Source organism: Triticum aestivum, chromosome 1A (assembly GCF_018294505.1).
Source record: "Triticum aestivum cultivar Chinese Spring chromosome 1A, IWGSC CS RefSeq v2.1, whole genome shotgun sequence".
NCBI lineage: Eukaryota > Viridiplantae > Streptophyta > Magnoliopsida > Poales > Poaceae > Triticum > Triticum aestivum.
Window position 1 is genome coordinate 14,950,079 of NC_057794.1, and position 8,193 is coordinate 14,958,271.

General features: G+C 45.9%; 1 pseudogene; it reads left to right on the plus strand.

The window, feature by feature from the left end:
* The first annotated feature begins 1,015 nt into the window (after nt 1–1,015).
* Nucleotides 1,016–6,897, plus strand: LOC123186561 (disease resistance protein RGA5-like; annotated as a pseudogene).
* The last annotated feature ends 1,296 nt before the right edge of the window (nt 6,898–8,193 follow it).

Consider the following 8,193-nt stretch of genomic DNA (forward strand, 5'->3'; position numbering starts at 1 on the left):
GCAGGACGTCTGGTGGCAGTGTGGGCACGACATAGTCGACATTGACGCCGCAACGGCGCTCCTCCTTGTACTCTAGCGCAAACCAACGCTCCCAGTTTGGGGAGTCTGGTGCGTAGGCACGCATCACGCGTTGGTCCGGCGTGAGGAGCTCGCGTCGCCGGTGAACCTCCTCGGCGTGCGCCCTCGCCGTGTGTGACACCACCGGAATGTGGATCCTTTGCGGGTCCAGATGCCAGCCATGCGGCAAGCTGACATCTGGGTACTGCAAGGGGCAACGGTACTGCCAGTGCCACCGTGCTTGGTAGATTGGTATGTACAGCCGTTCCCGCTCCCGCGGTGGCGAGCCACGTCGAGCCGGCGGTAAAGGTGAAGAAGGCGTGTCGGAAGAGCTCGTGCCGGCACCGCACCTGCCCTTCCCCTATCGTTGAAGAACCCCATGGCCGGCTGGCTTGCTTGCTGGCTCGCTGGTTAGGGTTTCTGGTCGCCGGCGAGGGGAGCAGGTGTTGCTAGATGTGGACCGACGATGGAAATGGATGAGGCCGGCCCCGCTGCACGCTGGCATTAAAAAGGACGAGCACGCGGCGCTTCCACGCACTGCTAGGCGGGCCAAAGTAGGTGGGCGCATTTACTATGACCGCATGTGGTGGTTGGCCGGCCGCCATGTGGGGCCTCGGCGGGCAACAAGGGGACGAGCGGCGGACATGTTTTTTAATGGGTCGACGCATTAGGCCAACAGTTTTGTTCACGGCGACCCAAACAAATGTTGGCGGACGAAATGGGTCGTCGTGTTGGAGTTGCTCTAAGTACACTAGTAACTGCACTATTGTTGGAGTTGCTCTAAGTACACTAGTAACTGCACTATACTTGTAATGAACTGATAAGTCCATACGTTCACGTTCAGTTCCAAAATTTCAATTTCGCAAAAAGAAAGCATCGACTGCCATAGAAATAAGTTACCACCTACCAAATGTTTGCATGGGGAGGAGGTGTAAATGCGTCAAGCCTGGCCGGTGCACTGACCAACTGAGAAAGAGAAGAGTAATTGCAGCGAAGAGCGGCGCACGAGCCAAGCAGTAGTACTGAGTACTGTTCGGAGGGAGTCTGCAATTATTTCCTCTCCTCTCTTGACTGCTGTTCTGTTCTGGATCTTCCTCCTCTGCTCCCCGTGGTCTCTTCCTCTCGTCTCAGTCTCCTCCAACCTCGCAGCTCGCCCCTGCCAGAGACCTGTGGAGGTACATTTCCTGTTGATTTTTTTTTGCAGCTAAACTAGCAATGCTTGGATCTAATGCTTGAGAGCCTGATTTGTGTTGGTTAAATCCAGGGGTGGCAGTGGAACCGTGGAGTTTCCAGTTATTCAGAGCACCATGCATCCAATCCACTAACTCACCCGGCTAGCCTGGTAATTTGGTCTCATCTTTCTTCTATTCTGCTCTACTGAAATCTTTCTCAACCACAGCTACTTATTAATCTGCTGATTTCTTCTTGTTCTTCCAGATCGAGTGAAGATCAAAGGGGATTTTGATTGCTGCCGCCGCCGTCGCCGGAGAGAGAGAGAGAGAGAGAGAGAGAGATCCGCCACCGTGTTGTCCCCTCTGCCTCTGGTGATCCTTGCTGCCGCCGCTGAGTTTTAGTTTGCAACCTCAGAGCTAAAGTAGAGCAGAATAGTAAGAAAGATGGGATAAAATTTCCTCTCTTCACTTGCTGTTGTTGGTCTTCCTCTGCTCCCCATCTCCAGTAAGTGCTGCTCCAAGCCCCGAGCTCGCCCCTGCAAACTGACAGCCAGAGACATGTGGAGGTATATATATATTTCCTGTTGATTTGTTTCCAGCTACAGTAGCAATGCTTGGATCTAAAAACTGATTACTTCTCCTGCTTGAGAGTCTCATCCATTTGTGTTTGTTGAATCCAGGGTGGCAGTGGAAATGGAATAGCTAGCAAGAACCATCGATCGAATCCTGGTAATTTACCCCACAAAAAAAGAAGAAGAATCCTGGTAATTTAGTCTCATCTTTTTTTTTTTTGATGGTGAGTCTCATCTTTCTTCTATTCTGTCTTCCTCATCCACAGGTTCTTGTTAATCTGCTGATTTGCTAGATTATAACCATCACGCATCTGCCCTCTGGTGCGCCGCCGCCGCTTCCGCTTCAGCTTCGTTGTCCCCTCCGCCGCGACCATCAGCTGTGTTCTGCTCTGCCGTGAAGCATCAAGGTGGGTTTGGTCTGACAACTCAGTTCCCTGTCAAGCTGCTTGCATTGCGTTACAAATCCCTCCATTCATCGATTTGCAGGTGTCGGACTGATTGGTCCGGAGAGCCGCTCCTCCTCCTGCTCTCATGGAGCTCGTCACGGGTGCCATGGGCAGCCTGCTCCCCAAGCTGGGCAAGCTGCTCCTGGAGGAGTACAAGCTGCACAAGGGCGTCAAGGAAAATATCGAGGACCTCCGGAAGGAGCTTGAGAGCATGAACGCTGCCCTCGTCAAGATTGATGAGGTGCCGCGGGACCAGCTGGACAGACAAGACAAGCTCTGGGCCGATGATGTCAGAGATCTCTCCTACAAGATTGAGGATGTCGTCGACAAGTTCCTCGTGCACGTCGACCGCATTCAGCCCGACGACACCACCAATGGATTCAAGGGTCTCATGAATAGGACGGCCGAGTTGTTCAAGAAAGGCAAGGATCGGAATCGGATAGGTCACGCGATGAAGGGCATCCAGGAGGAACTTCAGAAGGTAGCTGCTAGGCGTGACAGGAACAAGGTAGTTGTCCCTAATCCTACGGAACCAATTGCTATCGATCCTTGTCTTCGAGCTTTGTACACAGAAGCAGCAGAGCTAGTTGGCATATATGGCAAGAGGGATCAGGAACTCATGAGTTTGCTATCCTTGGAGGGCGATGATGCCTCTAACAAGAGACTGAAGAAGGTCTCCATTGTTGGATTTGGAGGGTTGGGCAAGACCACTCTTGCTAGAGCAGTATACGGCAAGATTAAAGGTGATTTCGATTGTCGGGCATTTGTCCCCGTCGGCCGGAACCCCGACATCAAGAAGGTTTTTAGGGATATCCTCATTGATCTCGGAAAATCTCACTCAGATGTTGCCATGTTGGATGAAAGGCAGCTTATCGACAAGCTTCATGAATTCCTGGAGAACAAGAGGTACGCGTCACTTCCAGCTGAAACAACAATACTTTGATAGGTTCGTTTCCTATGCTAGTTGTCCAACACTATTATGATAAATACATTGTAACCATCACAGAGAAGGCTGCTTCAGAATAATTTTTCATTCAGGTCAGTTTCAAGACTGTATAAGCATTCATCTGAATAAGTAGTAAACTACTTCTCGTTGCATTAGTTGCGGTGGCTTAACTTTAATGCCATTGGTCTAGGAAATCCATCTCAGCATTTATACATTTCATCAGAGATATAAGTAATGAGCATAATAACAGTTGTACTCGATAATACACCAAAATGTAAAGGGAAGAACTCACTTAGTTCTTTCTTTATCCTAACCCACCCCATTAAAACAAAGATCAAATGGTGCATCGTGCACCAAAGGCTACCCTTTTTCTCTTAATACACCAAGAAGTTAAATTTGCTCTTTGATATCACATTCTATTTCCCCTTTTCGCCTTGTTTAGAAACTTACTATCAGCAGAATATACTCGAAAGGATAATGTCATGTAAAATTTGAGTCTCCGGGAGGTTCATCAGAAGCCATACAGTATATTTGAAATAGATCTACCTAACCATTGTAATATTTGAAATGTAGTACTCCATCAGATCCAAAATAAGTGTCGTGCTTTTAGTTCAAACACTTATTTTGGATCCGATGGAGTAACAAATTAATTGTACTCTATCTATGTCACTGCTGCAGCAATTTTCTCTTCATGTTTTACTCCGTTGAATCTTAAATTTGTATTCATTTTATTCATCATCTGATTGGCAGTTCATAATGCACAGTTCTCAGATTGTCGAGATTGAGACGCCTGATTCTTATTAGTTTGTTTCTGAATATGTGCACTTATAGATGTATAGTTCCACCCATATATTCATATGGCCCTCAGCTTTGTGATGTGTATAGACCTTAAACTGATACTAATGTAGGTATCTGGTCATAATTGATGATATATGGGATGAAAAATTGTAGGAAGGCATCAACTTGGCTTTCTCTAACAGGAATAATCAAGGCAGTCGGCTAATCACCACAACCCGCATTGTCAGTGTCTCCAATTCATGTTGCTCGTCGGCTAATGATTCGATTTATCAAATGAAACCTCTTTCTACTGATGATTCCAGAAGGCTCTTCCATCAGAGAATATTTCCCGACAAGAGTGGATGTCCAAATGAATTTGAACAAGTGTCTAAAGATATATTGAAAAAATGTGGTGGGGTACCACTAGCCATCATTACTATTGCTAGTGCTTTGGCTAGTGGACAGCACGTGAAGCCAAAGCGTGAGTGGGATGTTCTGCTCCAATCCCTTGGCTCTGGACTAACAGAAGATAATAGTTTAGAGGAGATGCGGAGAATACTCTCGTTCAGCTATTATAATCTACCGTCCCATCTGAAAACTTGTCTACTATACCTATGTATATATCCAGAAGATAGCACGATTTTTAGAGATAGACTGATACGGAAGTGGGTGGCCGAAGGATTTGTCCACCATGGAGATCAAGGGACCAGCCTGTTTTTGGTCAGATTAAACTACTTCAACCAGCTCATTAATAGAAGTATGATCCAGCCAATATATGATGAACTAGGCCAGGTATATGCTTGCTGTGTACATGATATGGTTCCGGACCTTATCTGCAACTTGTCACGTGAAGCAAAGTTTGTTAATGTATTGGATGGCACTGGGAATAGCATATCTTCACAAAGTAATGTCCGCCGTTTGTCCCTTCAGAATAAAATGGAAGATCATCAAGCCAAGCCTCTCACAAATATCATGAGTATGTCACGAGTGAGGTCAATTACCATCTTTCCACCTGCTGTTAGTATCATGCCAAGTCTGTCAATGTTTGAAGTTTTGCGTGTACTTGATCTGTCGCATTGTAATCTGGGAGAAAGTAGCAGCCTGCAGCTTAACCTCAAGGGTGTTGGACACTTAATTCACCTAAGGTAACTTGGTCTATCAGGTACCACAATTAGTAAACTCCCGGCTGAGATAGGAAACCTGCAGTTTTTGGAGGTGTTGGATCTTGGAAGCAATTATGAGCTAGATGAATTACCTTCCACTCTTTGGAAGTTGAGAAGATTAATCTACCTAAATGTTTTTTCCAAGGTGGTTCCAACTCCTGGTGTGTTGCAGAATCTGACATCCATTGAAGTGTTGAGGGGGATCTTGGTCTCTCTGAACATTATTGCACTAGAGCTTGGCAACCTGGCAAGGCTGAGGGAGCTTAAGGTTTACTTCAAGGATGGTAGTTTCGATTTGTATGAAGGTTTCGTGAAGTCTCTGTGCAACCTACATCACATCGAAATTCTAATTATTGGTAACAATTCTGAAGAAACATCTTTTGAACTGATGGATCTCTTGGGAGAACGCTGGGTGCCTCCTGTACATCTCCGCAAATTTGTGTCTAGGATGCCTAGCCAACTCTCTGCACTGCGAGGGTGGATAAAGAGAGACCCCTCGCATCTCTCGAACCTCTCTGAGTTAATCCTTATGCGAGTGAAGGAAGTGCAGCAGGAGGACGTGGAAATCATTGGGGGGTTGCTGTCCCATCGCCGTCTCTACATAAGGAGCACCCACCAAACACAGCGGCTGCTAGTCATCCGTGCAGATGGGTTCCGCTGTATGGTATGGTTTGAGTTGGATTGTGGATCAGCAGAGCAAATTAAGTTTGAACCAGGAGCTTTGCCGAGGGCGGAAGCAGTTGCGTTCAGCCTGGGTGTGCGGGTGGCGAAAGAGGACGGAAACTGTGGTTTCGACTTGGGCCTGCAGGGGAACCTGCTCTCCCTTCGGCGGCATGTCAGGGTTTGGATGTATTGTGGTGGAGCGAGGGTTGGGGAGGCAAAGGAAGCGGAGGCTGCGGTGAGGCACGTGCTCGAAGCCCATCCCAACCATCCCCCGATTTATATTCGGATGATCCTGGATATAGCAGAAGGTACTCACGCTGCATCTAAGTAATTACTTGTGCACTTACGTATGTGTTTTTTTCTCAATGACGGACTGACCTTATTACTTTCTGCATTGATTCTGATCTCTGAATCTACCAAGATGCTCATGATGACGATTTGTGTGAGGACTGATTTCTGTTCCAGAGCGACTCACATTGCATCAGATGTGCTCTCAGGTATGTAGCAGATATTTGCCTATTATGTTTTCCATCTTTCTCTGACGTCTAGAGCTCAGCTTGTCGTTTTATTGACCAACTAGGCTATAGTGATCTAGATGGAAAACAAGGAATCATAATTGCTTGAAAAATATTTTCCCTATGGATATTAGATGTTTTTTTGGTCTATCTTGCAGAGAAGAATTGCACGGCATGCAGGTAGCAGGGGCCCGGGACGGTGGGGTTACTTCTGGTGGCATCGGAGATGAATGTTTCACAAACATTTTTGGGTGGGTGCTGGCCGTGCAAAGATTTCGAACTTTGCTGGAAGTTGTGTGATGAACTTCTTTTAAATGGCAGTCACTTGCAGAAAGAGATATTGCTTGGTTTTGTAATGAATAAGTAAGGGTGAAATGGTCCTTACAAGGATAGCTTTGCTTTGCTTTAGTTGAGGGCCATCGTTGCTCCTCTGTTTTGCATGTTGTTACATGGGAGGGCTAGCCCATGACATGCTGGTGTTTTCTGTTTTTAAGCTGAACCGGATAAACCTGAGGGTGTATTATCAGTTTCGTGATCAATGAAATCTGAGCTCTTTAATTCAAAAATAAAAAGTGTGGTTTACTGTTGGAACTGTTACATAAAAACTACTCCCTTCGTCCGGAATTACTAGAATTTACTAGTTTTACCATTTCAGTGTGTATTATCTAGAGACGTCCATTTCAGCGTCACATAATTCCGGACAGAGGTGGTAGTATTTACTTGTTTTACCAATATGTTTCTATTACATACAAATGGGAAGTGTGCTTCCAACTACACGTACTATTTTTAAAGTGTGCTTCCAACTAACAAGCATGTGTACCCCATGGCTGCAAATTATTTTCATATGTTTGAAAGCTCCGTCTCAAAGCCAAATGAAGCCTAATCCGACGGTGACAGAAAGGGCTATATATTTGTGCCGATTTAACTGGATCATTCTCCATAGTTTTTCATTTTCTCTATATGTATTCTAGTCGGTTTCAGCTCTAGCCTACACATAGTTAAATCAGAAGAGGTAAAAGTCGAACAAAAGAAGCATGAGGGCCGACATGGGAAGAAGAGGACATGTGCGGTGCTGGCCTCCTAAGAGCAACTCCAACTGCTCCTGCAAAATCTCCCCGTAAAAGAGGTTTCAAGGGAGGATAGTATAATTTATGGAAAGTTGTTTTTCTTCTATTTTTAGATAAACAATGGCCTAGGACCCACATGTCATTGATATGTGTGCCGGTGGCCCGTCATGATGGCAGCACGGCGAGGCGGTGTACCAGCAGGCATCACCGATAGCGTAGTGAGGCGGTGACCCGACGTGGAGGCGTTGGTGCACTGGCGAAACGGGGCGACCGCGCGAGCACGGCGATGCATGGCGGCAGCGGCTCACGGGAGCGGAAGCACGTGGCGGCGGCGACGTACATCATCTGCTTCTTTAAAATCTATCTTTCAAAGATTCACTAAAATATCAGTTCACCGGTCTTTTATATGTCTTGTCCGGAAAGAGGACTTAATGATTATTATTCCGACGGAATTAGAAGTAAAAAAAAAATTGTGTCCCACTTATCCGCCTTTCAAAAAATGGGGGACGTCAGGCAAGAAATGAGTCTTGGGGGCTGATTTGGTGAATGCCCTAAGCTTGTGGGGACAACATTGCTTTTAGATGTGTCCATGATCAAAATAAATGATTATGTTGGGGCTGTGTTTCTTAAACAGGTTTATGAGAAATTTAAATTTATGAATGCAAGTTTTGGATATGATCTCAAAATGCTTATTCCAATGGCAAAAAGCATGACCCCCTTTAAGATTTTTTTCATTCCCATGTTGATGTGCAAATTTGAATCACACAAGACTGTTGATGTGCAAATTTGAATTACACAAGAGTATGGACAGTTCA